Raw genomic sequence first — 16,579 nt, forward strand, 5'->3', positions numbered from 1 at the left:
GCATTTCCCCTCAGTACCCGAGGTGGGCACCCTTAATTTAATTGGAATGGTAAGGGGGCCCCGGTTAGGACTTACCGAGACGTCATCTTCCGAGTCGGTCTCACTCTCGCCGGGAGGAGTCGGGGTCCCAGCTCTTTTTCCGCTGGGGAGTGACTTCTACAACCTCCCCTATTGTTAGCCCGGTTTCGCGAGGCCTGGTTGGGGAGGATTCGGCCTTCCTTCCAGGGCCCCGTCCTTTTTTGGATCTGGTTTGACTCGACAATCCGCACCGGTGGCCTTCCTTCCCACAACGGAAACAGGCAGTGGATTTGGCCCTTGTCATCACCCCTCCTTCCGGGGCTTAGGGATCTCTCGGAGCCGAGGAGGGAGCATGGTGCTCCATGCGGAGCCTCCTCTGCGTCTACTTCGGGCTAGATCTATTTCCACCTCTTCCGCTAACAGGTACCACAACTGCAAGTCATGGGGATCCCTTCTGGAGATGCACATGTGGTATACCTCTTCATTTAGGCCATCTTTGTAGGCTTCTATTAGAGCTTCCTGGGACCAGCCTCGAATGCGATATGCCAGCTGTCTGAACTCTTGGGTGTAGTCAGCAACTGATCTTCCCCTTGAGTTATGGTTTTCATCCTGATCCGGGCCCTTCTCTCTGCCAGAGGGTCTTCAAACCTCCTCCTCAAGGCAGTCATAAAAACATCAAGGCTTCGCAGTTGGGGGAGTTATCATTATACAGAGCCACCACCCAGTCAGCTGCCATCCCCTCCAGGGTTCTGGTAACACATCTTATTTTGGCTGCTTCAGAGGTGAACTCCCTTTCATATTCTGCCATATAGCTTCCAACCTGCACCAGGAAAAACCCCAAGTCCTTGGGATTTCCTCCAAACTTCACATCTAAGGAGGGCAGGTGGCGTCTTCTAGGCATTACCCTCGCTGCTGGGGCTCCCCAGACGGGAGCTGGTGGTTGCGCCGGCGTGGGATGGGCCAGGGGGTGGTGGCAGCCCGACTTCCCCAGGCTGAACTCGCTCTCTCTTCCCCTCATATGTTGGAGCCCTGCCGGGTTTCTCAGAAGCATCCTTAAAGCTTTTCCCGGCTTGATCCAGCCTGCATTCCATCTCCTCCCCTGCCACAGCCGTTCCTCGCACCTCTTCGACTTACAGTGATTCCAGGAGGGGGGTCTTCCGATTTTTCCATCCAACTCCTAACGACCATCTGGGCATCTCGGTTGGAGTTTCTTCCAGTGTAAGGTCAGCTAACAAATCGGTGGCTGGCATCTCTGGTAACAGCATTTGCTGCCCCCCACAGCTCCCTGCTCATCCTCCTCGCTGGCTGGAGATGACATGATGTGAAAACCCCTCGGAAGAAAAATTGGTGTTTTCTCCGGGTGGGCTGATGGGGACTTTCGAATAATGTCGGTATGTGCTCCTTTCAAAATCCAAGAAAGAAATACTCAGACTCCATGGTTCAGAGCAAAGTTCTTCTTTTACTGGAAGATGAAAAGGAAGCTACAAATGGAATTCGAAAGTGAGAATTTGGCGCGCAGATCACACATACAAAGAAATGGAATTGTTCCCACCCCCAAAGTCCAGAAGTCTCTGCCAATTAAAAGTTCCGAATATGATCATGTGAGCATCTTCAGGTAGTGATGAGGCCTCTGTCCGTTGACCTTGACATATTTTGATAAGACCTCGCAGCTGCGCAAAAGGATAGAGGCTAGGAAAGAAATGGAAAATTGGAAAGAAGCAATCCCCCCTTCTTCTGCCCACAGTAAAAGAATGCAAAACACCTCCAGCTCTCTTCCCCCACAATTACCCCTCCCCCGTTGCTAATGACAGCCGAAAGAAGTAAGCCTAGTAGTAGAGATACTAAGGGAGAAATAAAGGATAATAGTTGGGGTACCCGAAGAGATCTTGAGGCTGACATGTATTCTTGCACAAGATAGATGGTTGGATTAGATGATCTTCAATATGCCTTCCAACACTTCCATTCTATGCTTCATCTTTTGAAACAATTAAGGATATGGAAGAATGGGACTTCAGGGTTCTTCTTTAGTATTTTTACACTCAGCAACAATGAGCAACCTCATTACCGTCCAAAGTCACCAGTGAGTTTTCATGGCTTTAGGTGGTCTTGAACCTGGACCTCCCAAGTCCTAGTTCAATATCTTAACCATTACACCACAATGGCATTGCACTATTTCATGTAGGAGGAGAAAGATTACATGCTATATCCTGAGTCAAAGGTATCCAATGTGCATTGCCAAAGAACGCTGTAAAATATTACTGCACTCAGGTATTGCTAATGGACTTCTTAAAGGCAACTGCTTGACCACTGAATAAAAAGAGTGCTGGAATAAATTAGCCTGAACTAGTATGGCTCTTCTTTCCAGTATTAATTGTTCAGTATATAACAAAGTTGCAGCTGAGCTAGAGTAACTTGTAAACCATGATACTTTGCAATTGCTAAACCATGCAGATTGGGAGCTATAAACTGAAGCTGAACTTTAGCTGCCTCCTGAGTGATGCCTTCTCTTATGTATGGATTTCCTAAATATTTTGGAAAGGTCTGAAGGAAAAGATCTTCATTATGGAAAGTTTCAACCAGATACCAAATAAGGTTTTGTTTATAAGGGAATATGCTATCATTGTTCTCGGAGAAAATTGTCTCAATTTAATTTATTCATATGATAAATGAAGAAAGGGAAAGCCAAGATGGTTCTTTAAAAGGAGAAGATGTTTGGAATTTTTAACACGCCAATCTTTTTGCTGTGATTACACAGACTCAGTCTAGTTCATATGAGCAAAAAAGTATTCTGAAGTACACTTAGTGTAAGCGGTGCCTTTGTCCCTGCAGAATGCATAAACCCATGTGCATACATAATCCTGTTAGAACACATATATCCGTAACTTAAATGATGTGGTGTTTTCTACTGTTGCTCTGTTGCCCCTTCCAAACCTTTTCAGAAGAGGTTCTGCAACTTACTGAAGGAATGTTTTGATGTCAGAGCATCCAGAATGCTTGAAGCACTTGCAGGCCTTCTAAGGGGACATATTCCCTCACAATGACATCCCAACACTAAATTATAAAATTTGCTTGATTGGTTTTAATCACCAAACTAAAGATCTCTTTATTTCTGTATTTCATTTGTGGTTTATAGCTTTATTTATCTCGAGATGTGGGTGTTTACTACTCCAGTGGAACCAGTTAAATAGAAAAATGATGGACTTCCCTTCACTGAAGGTCTTCAAGCCAAGGCTAGAAAGACATTAATTTGGATCCCTGGATTTAGCAAACAGTCCAGTTCAGCACTTTTCTAGTCCTTTGCAATTCTTGAAGATCTTTATTATGCCAAATTGAGCAGCTGGAATCATAAAAGAGCAGAAAATGCAGGAAGCCATGACACAGGGAAGAGAGCATAGACATAAAATGGAAAGAACAATAAAATTCCTTAAAATCTTGAAACAAGTCTAGGACATCTGCAAGAGTGTGAACAGCACTGACTACATTGCAACACAGTAAGTCTGGACAGCAGAATATCAAAAGTCATTTGCAACTCAATAGTTCTGTGTCTGTAGCTGAACTATATTGTTCACTTGGCAATCCTTTTATAGCAATAGCAATAGAACTTAGACTTATATACTGGTTCACAGGGCTTTTCAGCCCTCTCTAAGTGGTTTACAGAGTCAGTATATTGCCCCCAATAATCTGGGTCCTCATTTTACCGACCTCAGAAGGATGGAAGGCTGAGTCAACCTTGAGCCAATCAAGATCAAAGTAATCAAACTCCTAGCAGTGAGCAGAGTTAACCTGCAATACTTATTCTAACCACTGCACCATCACAGCTCTTATACAGAAAATTTTATACCATTTTCTGTAAGGTGATATAGTGCTTCAGTGACAATATGGACTATGTTTTATCAATCTCAGGAATTATGAAAACATTTCTACCTTCTGCGTGGAGCTGTCCTTGAAAACATTGGAAAATGGCAGTTGACACAGGCAATTATGGGCAGGCCTCCTCATTACCTTTGTTGCGTGAGTTGCCTGGTTATCAGTAGGCTGTTAGGTGCAATTTAATGTGCTAGTAATCACTGATAAAGCTTTTCACGGCAGAGGGCCTCGTAAATTAAAGGACTGTCTGCCATGGATTCTGCCCATTCTGTATAATCTGGCACAGATGGCACGCTCCAAATCCATCTATTAGCTGCATTGCTTGGGACTTAGGAAGCAGGCCTTTTCTGTCATAATAGTTCTTGTTAACTGGAATCAAAATCACTTATTCTGATTGGGTTTAAAAGAGTTCTGAATCTTTTTGGATCTTTTTCCAGGCTTTGGGCTAGAAGAGATGACAATCCTGTGCATTTGACTACTTTTTAAAAGTTGTTGTTCTTCTAGACTAGGGTTGAGGAATGACGGCCCTTTTATGACTTGTGGATTTCAACTCCCAAAATTCTTGAGCCAACTGGCTCAGGAATTCTGGGACCTGAAGTCCACAAGTCATAAAAGAGCCATCGTTCTCCATCTCTGTTCCAGACATTTTAGTTTTTATTTAGAACTGTTGATACCATATGCCATCCAGAATCATTATACAGTTGGGTCTTATATATGTAATTGAAATAAAATAAAAATAACAAAAAATTTAATGAGGGCAGACAATATGGCATTTCAAAACAGAAGGAGAAGTCAAAAAAAATCAAGATAAATGGGTGCATTTTATTTTGTGGGCATCCAAAATGGGTCCAGGGCATTTGAACTATCTTTGCTACTACATCTTTGTGGACTATGTCCTGGACCCCAAGTTGGGCTTCTCTGCTTGTCACAAAGTCTATGTGGTATGAAGAACCCAAATAATCTTGTACAGACTACAACAAAGACGTTTTATTTTTAAAAATGAGAGTTCATTAAAAAGCAATAAAAGAACAGTACCAGTGGCTAACAGTTGCAATGCAGCACATAGAGATCATTTTTCTTAAAAATGTTTTTATTTGTCTGCATAATTTAACTAAATGCTGAGCTCTTCATACTTCAGAACATTTTGTCCCATATTTTCTCAAGCCGAATGTGTATAGATATCCAGTAGGCCATCCAGTATGCCAAGGGAAATGTGTTTCTAACAAATTGTGCAACCTAATATTGAGCTAAGCATGCTTAAGCTCACGGGAGTCTGGGTAGAAATGAAGCCAACTGAAGAAGTCCCTTTCCAAATTTCAATCTTTTCCTCCATTCTGGTCACAGGGATGTTCAGCCTTGGTGTTTTGCCTCTTCTGCCCTTGATTCCACTGCTGGCTTTCCACTCTAAAAGCTTATGTTTTTGGAAGGGTGGGGAGAGAAGGAGAATGACATTTTTATTGTTCTTCCTCTCTCTTGAGCTAGAAGGGGAGAATTTAGATAAATGTCAGAATGAGATCACTCCTTCCAACTTTTCAACTGAGTTTTAACAAAGCTTAATAATTATTAATTATTGCTTCCCTCTAAAAACATTTAATTTTGAAATTTTAATTCTAACATTTTATTTTTTATATGCTTCTTTTATATTCTGATATTTCATTGTGAACTTTCCAGAGTCCCTCGCTGAGAGAGATGGGTGGTTCAGAAAATTCACTTCTGATAAAAAAAGAAAAAGCAGCACTTCACTTTTCCACCTGGTTTGGTTTGGTTTTTCAAAAGGCAAATCAAGTTTAGCTGTTTTCCCTGTTACCTGGGATAGAAGCAGAAACAGGACAAAATTATTTTCATATTCCCCCTGATAAAAGAAAGAACCAACCAGACAAACGGTCTCACTTTCACTATTGATTCGATGGAACAAAACAACCCTCATCACCACCAACACTGCCAACAGTCCAACCATTTGTGGCAGGCATCCCAGCATGAAATGGGCATTGACAAGTGACAGGCAGACTGAGGAACAGATGCAGGGAGTCTCACCACACAACTGAAGGAAAGCATCTGTGCAGGACAGAATGAGGCCAGAAATTCCTTTGGAAGGGCTTAGAAACAAAGAAGGCTCAAAAGAATCAGGATAGCTTGATTAAAGCCCTGTCTCTTGTAGGTTCATCAATGACACATAAAGAGAGCCAGTTTGGTCTAGTGGTTAAGGCACTAGGCTAGAAACATGAGATCGTGAGTTCAAGTCCCACCTTAGCCATGAAAGCCAACTGGGGGACTTTGGGGCAGTCACTCTCTCTCAGCCCAATCCACCTCACAGGGTTTGAAGAAGATAAGAGCAGGAAGATGTTCGCTGCCTTGAGTTATCTGTAAAAAATAATAAAGGTGCGAAATAAATAAATGGATTCAATTGCGCTACTGCAATGACCCAGCTACACAATTTCAAATGACATATACACAATTTCAGATGCAAAAACTTCAATAAAATATAAATGCAAAATTTAGAATACAGGGGAAGAAAAGAAAACCTGAAACAATTAACAACAAAAAAAGAAACAAAAAGAGGATTTCATCCAGCTTCCGCAAGTCATAGCTGTGACTAGAAACTTGGCAGCCTTTGTAGCACTTGTGCAAGTGAGGTCTTGGAAAAGAAAGATTGTAAGAAGAATAACTAAATCTATGATAATCAGATTTATAGAATATCATGTACACTATACAAAAGTTCATTCTTTCTGGAAAATGTTTAGCAGACAGCTGCCAAACTGTTGCATTCTGATCACTTCTACAAATGTGATCAGTTTGTTTTGTGTTTTGGGGGGATTTGGGACTTTTTCTCCAAAGTGGGGGAGAGGAAATAAAATAATTGGGGGGGGTGGCTTTAAAGGAGAAAGGTGCATTCAAACTCACAGAATGCTGGGAGAAAAGAAATATACAGTAAGAACAGGTCAGGTGATGTGCCCTACCTGCAACCCTGATGGAAACTCTAAGAAGTCTTTTGGGCTACAAAATAGGATTATCAGTGCAGCTCCTTCTCTATAGAAGGCAATGCCACAGCAATATCTTTTCAAACAGTCGTCGCCCAAGGGGCACACACAATGAATTGCATCTGTTTGAAGTATGGACACAAGGCACACAAAGGCACAAATACCTACTTGTAGGTACTTGGAGTAGGGGAGAGAGAAGTAGAAAGACTTCAAAAGGTTGCTTGATTGTCCTTCTTAATGGCTCTGCTGCTTCGAGTCTCAGCTGCTGACTGTATGTTTGCTCTGCAAGTCCATTAAGTGTCTGAACATTTAGAAATACACAGAGAAATTTTAAAAACTAATTGTGTCCATTTTCAAAGTCCCACACCTCCATCAGCACCATATAGGCACACTGGAAATAGGTGGGTTTTTTTATAAAAAAAAATCACTGATTTCAGGTTCAGATCCCTTCTCTTCCCAGGAGGATTTGGAACAGTTTGACTTCCCAGCTCTTCATTCTGAAATTCATACTTTGATGGACCCTTTGACAGTGAGTTAATAGATTTATTTTCTCCTTTTTAATTTTCTTCTTTCAACAGCCTCAAGCACTTGGACGCACACAAAATGCAATTACTTCAGCCAGATTCATAGAGAACACTTCCACGCAAGAGTTTGTTGTTGTTGTTGTTTTACCACTCCACATTAAACTCCCCGCCGGTGTGATTTCACACATCATTTACTTTGGAAATCTGAGTCAACTTATTTATGATTGGAAATGATCAGAGTCAATACTAAAATAGATCCTTTCTTTGAAATTCTGTGGCTCAGGACAGCTTGTCATGGGCCTGACTTATGAACTCTTAGGGGAACTCTTGCCTCACAAGGTCTCTCAGACGCTGCTTTGGAGGGTTTTCAGGAAGAAAGAGCTCTTCTGTTGTGCTTAATGACTATTCAAAGATACTCACTTTTTTTCTGCCATGTCCTATATCTAACTACACCTATACGTATCCTTATCACAGTCACCAACCAGAATCCAACAAACAGAACAAAATAAAACAGTTTATGACTTGCTTGCAATCCATGTGTGGCTGGTTTTATAAATAGTGCAGCAGGGTTTGGCACATCCATAGAAGCAAAATCATGCTGGTCTGATAACATCTGCGCAATGTCTTGCTATGGCTGTGTTGTCTTTGTCTTTCCCCATTCTGTCTTTGAAGCAGTTTAAAATCAATATTTTACAGAGACTTTTAACAGAATGACAAGAGTTGGAAGCAACCTTTGAGGTCTTCAGGTCCAAACCCCTGCTCAAGGAAGCCCTATATTCTTTCAGACAAGTGGCTGTCCAATCTGTTCTTTAAAATCTCCAGTGATGGAACACGCACAACTTCTGAAGGCAAGCTGTTTCCACTGATTAATTGTTCTAACAATTTTTCTGTTTTCTGACAGGAAATTTCTCCTTATTTCTAGGTTGATTCTCTCCTTGATCAGTTTCCATCCATTTCTTCTTGTCCCGCCTTAAGGTGCTTTGGAAAATAAGTTGACCACCTCTTCTTTGGGGCAGCCCTTCAAATATTGGAACACTGCTATCATGTCATGTTAACTGTTCCAGTTTTCAAGTTCTGTTTTCCTCTTCTCTCAGCATAATTTTGCTGTGGATACAATCTGGCAAGTTGCACTGAGATTTTATAGTCAGGGGTTTTACAGGACACTTAAGTTGTTGAGGGCACACCATTTTTCCTCATAAATTTCCTTCTGTTGCCACTTTGGATTGGATCACACATCTGACTTCTGCAAGGCATTTGCCTACATTATCCCTCACCAGCAGTGTCTAGACTCTAGAGCTTATAATCTTCTCACAGGCATGGGTTTAGATTTATTTGAAGGAACATGAGGTCAACTTTTTAAACACAGATTTAGCCCTGTTTTAAAAGAGTCCAAACTTTGTGCTGCACAAAAGGTCCATTTAAACTAGAAAAGCAATCAAAAGTCAGATGGATTCTGTCTGCGATATGTTGCTAGTTCATCACCACTGAACGAATTATAGGGTTATCACAGCTTCTGACAACGATTAGTATGTGGTGACTGTACTTTCTAGTTCTTTTTATTATTTTCTCTTTATCTCCAAGAATTTGCACAAGAGAACATTCTCACTGGGGATCAATCTGATCTCTCAGGATCAGCCTCCTGCAGTGGCCATGCCCCAAGGTCATGTGGTCACTTAACAAATGTCTGGCTTAGCAACATAGATTTTGGGCTCAATTGTGGTCGTAAGTCGAGGACTATTTCTATGGCTCTTTATAAAAAGCACCATATTACTTATGTTTATATTCCTTGTGTTCCCAGGGGACCAGGGGAGTGGTGACATTTTGCTCACTCTATGCCAGCTTTGGTGGTGCTAAGAGACATGTTAATGAGTGATGTTGTTATGTAGAGGCAAAAAATAATTATGCATACCTAAAACTATTCATTTGCTGTATTTGTAGGCCGCCTATTCCAGACAAACCCAAAAGGCTTTCCAAAATTAAAAACAGCAATCAATGAACATAGTCCTCAACATACAGCCACTCATTTAGTGACCATTCAAAGTTATAACAGCGCTGAAAAAAAAATGATTTTTGATCATTTCCCCCCTTATGGCTGTTGTAGCATCCCCACAGTCACATGATCAAAAGTCAGGTGCTTGGTAACTGGTTCACATTTATGACAGTGGCCATGCCCCAAGGTCATGTGGTCACTTAACAAATGTCTGGCTTAGCAACATAGATTTTGGGCTCAATTGTGATCGTAAGTCGAGGACTATCCGTACATTACTCCAGCAATAAAACAACATTCGTTCATATCTAAGGGTGAAACTTGGCTTTTCAAAGAGTGCTTCTGGATGCTTCCAATCATGAGGCCGCAATACAACTCCTTGGTCACTTGCTGCCAGCACTGTTATTCCCTGCCAGCATTGGTTGAGAGGAGGCTTACTCATTATCAGTGGCTAGCTGACTCCAGAACTTCAGGCTTTCCTATGTGTAAGGGTTGGCATTTGATTGTTTTTATGGAATGGGTGCATTCCTCTCCCTTGCAAAATGTCTACGGATAACCCTGGCACACGTCCTTCATTCCAAACTGTGCAACCGAAAATAACAAACTGATCAAGCTACATGATGGACCTTAATTCCTCTTTGAGAGCCATTTCTTGAATCTCAAAAACACTATGTGGGAGGGTGTTTTTTTGAAGATTACTGGCAAGGCTAATAAGCAAAGCAAAATATTTTAAAACAAAAACAAAAGAGAAGAAAAGCTTGTTGTCCCTGCGTTACACAGCACCTTTCCTATTTATCCAATGTTTCCTTGGTTTCCCGGGAGAAGATGAATGTGCCAACTCTGACAAAGCTGGAATCCATTCTATATATGAACATCCAGAGGCCCAGTCCTGGACTCCCCTTATTTCCCTCCATTATGCACTCCGCTTTAAAACGCTGAGTAACATTCTTTTGTCCCTAAAACCGTTGCAAACCTTTACCGTTTTCTCATTAGCATGACACTGCACCAAACACAGATTGTTCCCCATTTGCTCACAGGCAACTCCCATCTGCAACGGACAACAGTTGATTAAAATTCTATTGCAGACACACATTTGTGATGCTTGGGATTTTCCCTCTCATAGTTTCATAGCAGAACAAAAAAAAAAAGATCTTCTTGAGGAAGAATGAGGAAAAAAAAAACCTATGCAGTTTGCGTCTGCAGCTTTTGATTTCCAAGATCCTTTGAGCTGTCCTTGCCTTCTTTTCTCCGTAGCACAATAAATTTTGGTAGGTTTTAATTATCCTTAAGATTGACTAAGCGTTTCTTGCATTTCAGTTTGGAATATAACAATTGAAAATGCTGTGCAGGCCACAAAGTCTCATGCATTTCTCATTAGAAACTTTTTTTAAACTTTTTCAATGTTGCTGAAATAGCTGCAAAAAAATCACCCTCATGACTTAAATTCATAAAGCTTTATCCTCATCTGAAACTAGCTCTGGCCTTACATGCATTCATTATCTTAAGGGACTTCCTTCCATCTTTCTTGGGAAGCCAGGCTGATTGACCTTATTAGTTAATCAGCTTCTCTGAAAAACATTCTGCAACATTTTTTTTTCCTCTGGGACAAAAGTTAACCAGGTGATCCCAAAGGTGCTTTTCCAAAGAGCAGCTAGACTTTGTTTTTCCTTGAAGATGTTTCACTTCTCATCCAAGAAGCTTCTTCAGTTTCTTCAATCAGAACTGCAGAAGGCTTCTTGGGTGAGAAGCTAAATGTTTTCAAGGATAAACAAAGGCCAGCTGCCTTTTAAAAAAGCACCTTTGGGACAACCATGACCAGGATGACTGAGAATCTCCATAGATAGTCAACAAGGTGATGTGAAGAGTTGGATATCAGATATGCTGGTTGGGGAGACCATTGGATTATTGGAATATAGGAGACTATTCGATTATATATGGGAAAGGCTATGATAGAGTAACATAAGAGTTATGCTTCAGGTAAGGGAGCAAGACTAGCAGTCATAGGCCAATTGAAATCTCATCCTGTGTGGAATAACTCTAAACCCATGTCTCACTACATGCATAGGTTTTCTTTGAGTACAAGGACCTGTGTGCCAAGTTATTAGAAAGTGAGGGTCTGCTGTATAGCCTCATGAACCTCGCCCAATATAAACTCTTTATTTTATGATTTATTTCTTTGAATACAAATTTGGGTTTGCTGTGACAAAGGCCTAATTTAGAAACATTAGAAATAAATTACAGCTATGATTCAAGGGGTGTTCCACTGATGCATTTTGTCATGCCTCTTTGTCAGGTAGAGACTGACCCAGAGAGAGAGGATGAACAGCCAACAGGGAATGGAAGTGTGGCCCCAGAGGTTGTGGAGGAGGCTAGGGAAGGGCAGTCAGAGGAGGACCCAGGCCCATCCCCTCTCCATCCTAGGGCATGCAGGGATAGACATGGTCTACTCGAGAGGAGAGGGCCTTGGTCCTCTTCATGGGCTGCAGCTGTGACAACTGGATAAGAGCACGGACATGTGTACTGGTGAGTGCTGGAAACAAAGCATGGAAATACTGTACTTCTAGTTTATGGTTCCTCTCTGAGTTTGGTGTCCTTCCCAGTGTGTGTTCTGTTATCTGTGGATGTCCTCCAGCCCTTATCTTACCTGGTTTGTGTTGTTTTTTTACTCTTTATAATTTAAACGGCATTTCCTCCTTCTTGTAACTGCTTGTATGGGAGTTTTTTGTCTCCACTCAAGTATATTTGGAAGCAAAGTGAAGGAATAAAAGAGGTTTCACCTGTTTTTTGTGACTGTGTTTATTTTGTATCCCACCCTGGGTCATCACACATTTCTGGCTGCACATTTCAGATATGCAGGTTCGGAGTGGGGGCAAGACTCACAAAAGGTGAGATTAAAGATTTATTTGCAATATTTTACATAGTATCTGACTAATCTTAGAAGCCAGGCTCAGACACTAAACAGGGTCAGGCATGATTAATCCTTGAACTATCAAGAAATAACTGGACAATATGCTAGTTTGTACTGGATTATAAAAAAAAAAAAAGCAGATAGACGGAGGGCGGAGCTGGCGTCGCGATGATACGGCATGCGATCTTGGAGATCTGAGATCACTGCCGATATCTTTGCTCCTGGATGGTCCTATTGGATCTAAACCGTCCTGAAGAGATGGTGAAAGTGAAAAGCGCATCCTGTCGATCCCAGGGATACTGCAAAGTCCCTGGTAGATCCAGGAGAAGCTCTTCTTGCCAGCGGCAAAGAGGCAGCCATTAAAGCTGCTGAAGTTGGGACAGCTCCGAAATGGAAGAGAACAGAAAGAGAGAGTGTGCCGGTTTGGTGAGAACTTTTTTTTTATTCTAAGATCTGAAAGGACACCCTAAGGAAAAGAAAGAATCTGTAAAAGTTTTGTCAGAAGTGATTAAGCGGCGATTTTAAACAGGAATGTCAAAGTAATGTTTTTTTTTTCTTATTGCTGGATTTTCTATACACGATCTTGTATTTTGAAACTGGACTGGTTTTTTCATTTACATCTAATTTTTTTTCTCCTTTTTGATTTTGTAATATTTTAGGCTAGGGGCTCCCTTTAGTTATTTCTTTTTTAAAAAAATATCTTTTTCTTTTTTTTTATTAATTCTTATTATATCTTGCTCAGAAAAGGGGGAGAGCAAATAAACTTTGTAACACTGCCAACTAGAGGCTTGAAAATATTTCCCTGTGACCAGACAAAGCTGAAAAAGAAAGAACTGAGACTCCTATATTACACTTATTCCAAAAGAGGAGGCAGACCCATTACAAATTAAGAACTATAGACCCATTTCTCTACTAAATGCAGATTATAAAATTTTTGCTTCAATATTGGCAGAAAGACTTAGAAATATTTAAATAATTTTATCCATCCTGATCAAAATGGATTTCTGCCAAAGAGACAAATTAAAGACAATATGAGAGTAATCTTGGACACCTTGGAGTACTAGGAGGCACATCCTGAAAAACAAATGGTTCTGATATTTCTAGATGCACAGAAGGCATTTGATAATGTGAATTGGAAATTCATGTTATTACTGTTGGAACAGATGGGTTTTGCTAGAAAATTTATTCAAGCAATAGAAGCTATATACTATAAGCAAACGGCAAAGGTAATGATAGAGGGAGAACTGACAGATTCTATTGATATAAGAAAAGGAACAAAACAAGGATGCCCACTAACAAGACAAGGGTGCCCACCTTTGTTGTTTGTGTTAACTTTGGAAGTGCTAAACAGAAATATTAGAGATGAAAAGAATATAAAAGGAATGAAAATCAAAAAGGAAGAATTTAAGCTGCAAGCATTTGCAGATGATTTGGTTTTTATCTTAGAAGACCCTTTAGAAACAGCATCAAAATTGATAGAAAAGATAGAGACATATGGAAAGGTGGCTGGTTTGAAAATAAATAAAGATAAGACAAAGATCTTGACAAAGAATATGCTATTAAGAGAAAAGGAAGAACTGGCAGACCTATTGAAAATTCAGGTCACGAATAAGATCAAGTACTTGGGGACATATTTGACAGCAAGATGTAGTACATTAAAAGAGAATAATTATATCAAACTTAAACAGCAGATAGCACTAGATCTGGCGAAATGGGAAAATTTACAACTATCACTAATAGGGAGAATTTCAACAATCAAGATGAATATATTACCCAGAATTTTATATTTGTTTCAAACAATTCCAATTAGGCTTGGAAAAGATTACTTTGAAGATCTAAATAAAATTGTGTTGAAATATATATGGCAAGGTAAGAAAGCGAGAATAAAGTTAAAACTTTTGCAGGATGCTAGAATTAGAGGAGGATTTAGTTTGCCTAATTGGGAGTTGTACTATGAAGCTACAAATCTGATGTGGGTTAAGGAATGGATAACACTACTAGATTGTTGAGATTAGAAGGACATGATCTGTTGTTGGGGTGGCATGCTTTTTTATGGTACAAAGGAACTAAAACACAGGGGTATTTTAGAAGACATTACATACGGGAGTCTCTGTGGTTAAAGTGGGAGAAGATTAAAAGACAATGTTATTTGAAAATTCCAGTCTGGTTATCGACTATTGAAGCATTTTCTTATCCTATAATATACAAAAAGGAACAAACAGTTAGATAGGGTGAAATATTGAATGAAAAGGGGGAACTCAAATCTATACAAAAACTAGAGGAACAAGGTATAAAGATAAATTGGTTTTCATATGCGCAAATACATTCAAGGTATGATAAAGATTCTAAAATGGAAGGTTTCTATGATAAATTGACTGATTTAGATAAGATTTTGACAGGTACTGATGAAAAGGTGATTAAAAAACTGTATGGATATTTATTAGAAATTAAATTAGAAGAGGAACAACTTAAAAAAACTATGATTGCTTGGGGGAAGAATTTTGGATATGGGATTGATTTAGAGAAATGGCAAAAATTGTGGTCTCAAAATTATAAAATGACAATGTCAACAGCATATAAAGAAAATTTGTATAAGATGTTTTACAGGTGGCATTTTCCCCCGACAAGAATAGCAAGAATGCTCAAGAATAAATCTGAAATGGAAATGTCATCAGACACCTGGCTCATATTACCATATGTGGTGGACTTGTGCGGATGCTAAAAAATACTGGACTAAAATCCACATGTGGTTGGAAAAAATGACAAAAAAATATATAGATTTGAAACCAGAGATATTTTTATTGGGAATTTTACCTGAAATATATAGTAAAGACTTGAAATATCTGATTGTAAACGTGTTGACAGTGGCTAGGATTGTATTTGCTAAAAACTGGAAAAATGAGAAAATACCATCACAAGAAGATAAACAATTTTATAAAATTTGGGATCTTTTCTATCAATGGTTAGATAATAAAATACAGTAATGAAATATGTAGACTTTTAGAAAATAATAAATATATAAAGATGCACTTCTTTCTTATTATAGCTACAAAATGATTTTAGGATAGATTTGGGGTGATAATATGAACTGTTATAAAATAAACTAAGTAAATTATGATTATCCTGTAAAACATGAATGAATTAAAGTATAGTCAAATGATTGATTAATAATGATACCAAGGTACTAAATTTTTGATTGAAAATATGAGATTATATGCAATGTAATTGTAATTGAAGACTACGAAATGGAAGCACAAAACAATCTGTAAACCAACTGGCACACTGTATGTACGCATATGGAAGATAGTTTGATGTTTTTATGTTTTGTTTGTTTATGTTTGTTTTTAAAAACTAATAATTTTTTTTTTTTTAAAGCAGGTAGTGGCATCTCTGAACAAACGCCAAGAGGTTCCCATTTCAGGAGTCAAAGTATCTAATGAATTTGGCAATAAAAAAAATCAGGGAGTTTTCTCAGTGAACATTTATCCAAGCTACATCCCACTTGTGCAAATATATTAGCCTGAAAAAGAAAGAAAACCCCCTTTCTTAATTATAGAAACTGGGGACACACCAAGAGGCTGCTTGATTATCATGTCCTTTTTCTTCAAATCATCTCATTTCCCCAAATCTCTGGAATCAGAGATTGCCTAGTTTACGAAGAACATGCCAAGCCTACACACACACACACACACACACACACACACACATATACACACTGGCTTCTGAAGTTCTCTTGGTCTTCAAACAGAGAGAATCCCAAACTCTGAGCAGCTGAAGGAAGGCTCCAAGCCTCTCTGTGTGAGCCATCTGTCACTATGAGATGCAAAATCAGCTTAGCAACTCCCGTGTCTTTACAAAATGCATACCCACCTCCAGCAGCTGCCGCAAGCCCATTGTTTCTTTCCATTTTTATTTTCCGCCTACCGCTCATTCCCTTGGTATCGTCTGCCTCCCACCAGCTGCTCCGCTAGTTTGGTGGGTTTCTGTTACACTTTATGGGACTTGAAAGAGGGGTCATTTCCTAATCTGTCATTTCTTTTTAAAACAGTGAACTGGTCGCTTTGCATAGTTGGAGAGTAGATCTACATGTGGGACACTTGGGGATTTTTTTAATGTTTACTTTAAGGATGCATAGCTCAGAATATTCAAGTCTGTGATGCACAAATCTTCTGAGGACAAAGGACCATTCTGGAAAATCACCTACAGTATGTAAAAATTGCTCCTATTTTTTTCACATACATGCACTCACATACATACACCTACACACACACACACACACACACACACACACACACCC

At 39.7% G+C, this 16,579-nt stretch overlaps 1 long non-coding RNA gene across 1 annotated transcript in view; it reads right to left on the reverse strand.

Annotated features, from left to right (window-relative positions):
* Nucleotides 1–16,579, reverse strand: part of LOC148127690 (uncharacterized) — a 288,673-nt gene that overhangs the window by 209,550 nt on the left and 62,544 nt on the right. The gene's annotated exons all lie outside the window — the stretch shown is intronic.

This window comes from Pseudonaja textilis, chromosome 1, assembly GCF_049901715.1.
Source record: "Pseudonaja textilis isolate UNSWEBS1 chromosome 1, rPseTex1.2, whole genome shotgun sequence".
NCBI classification, from domain to species: domain Eukaryota; kingdom Metazoa; phylum Chordata; class Lepidosauria; order Squamata; family Elapidae; genus Pseudonaja; species Pseudonaja textilis.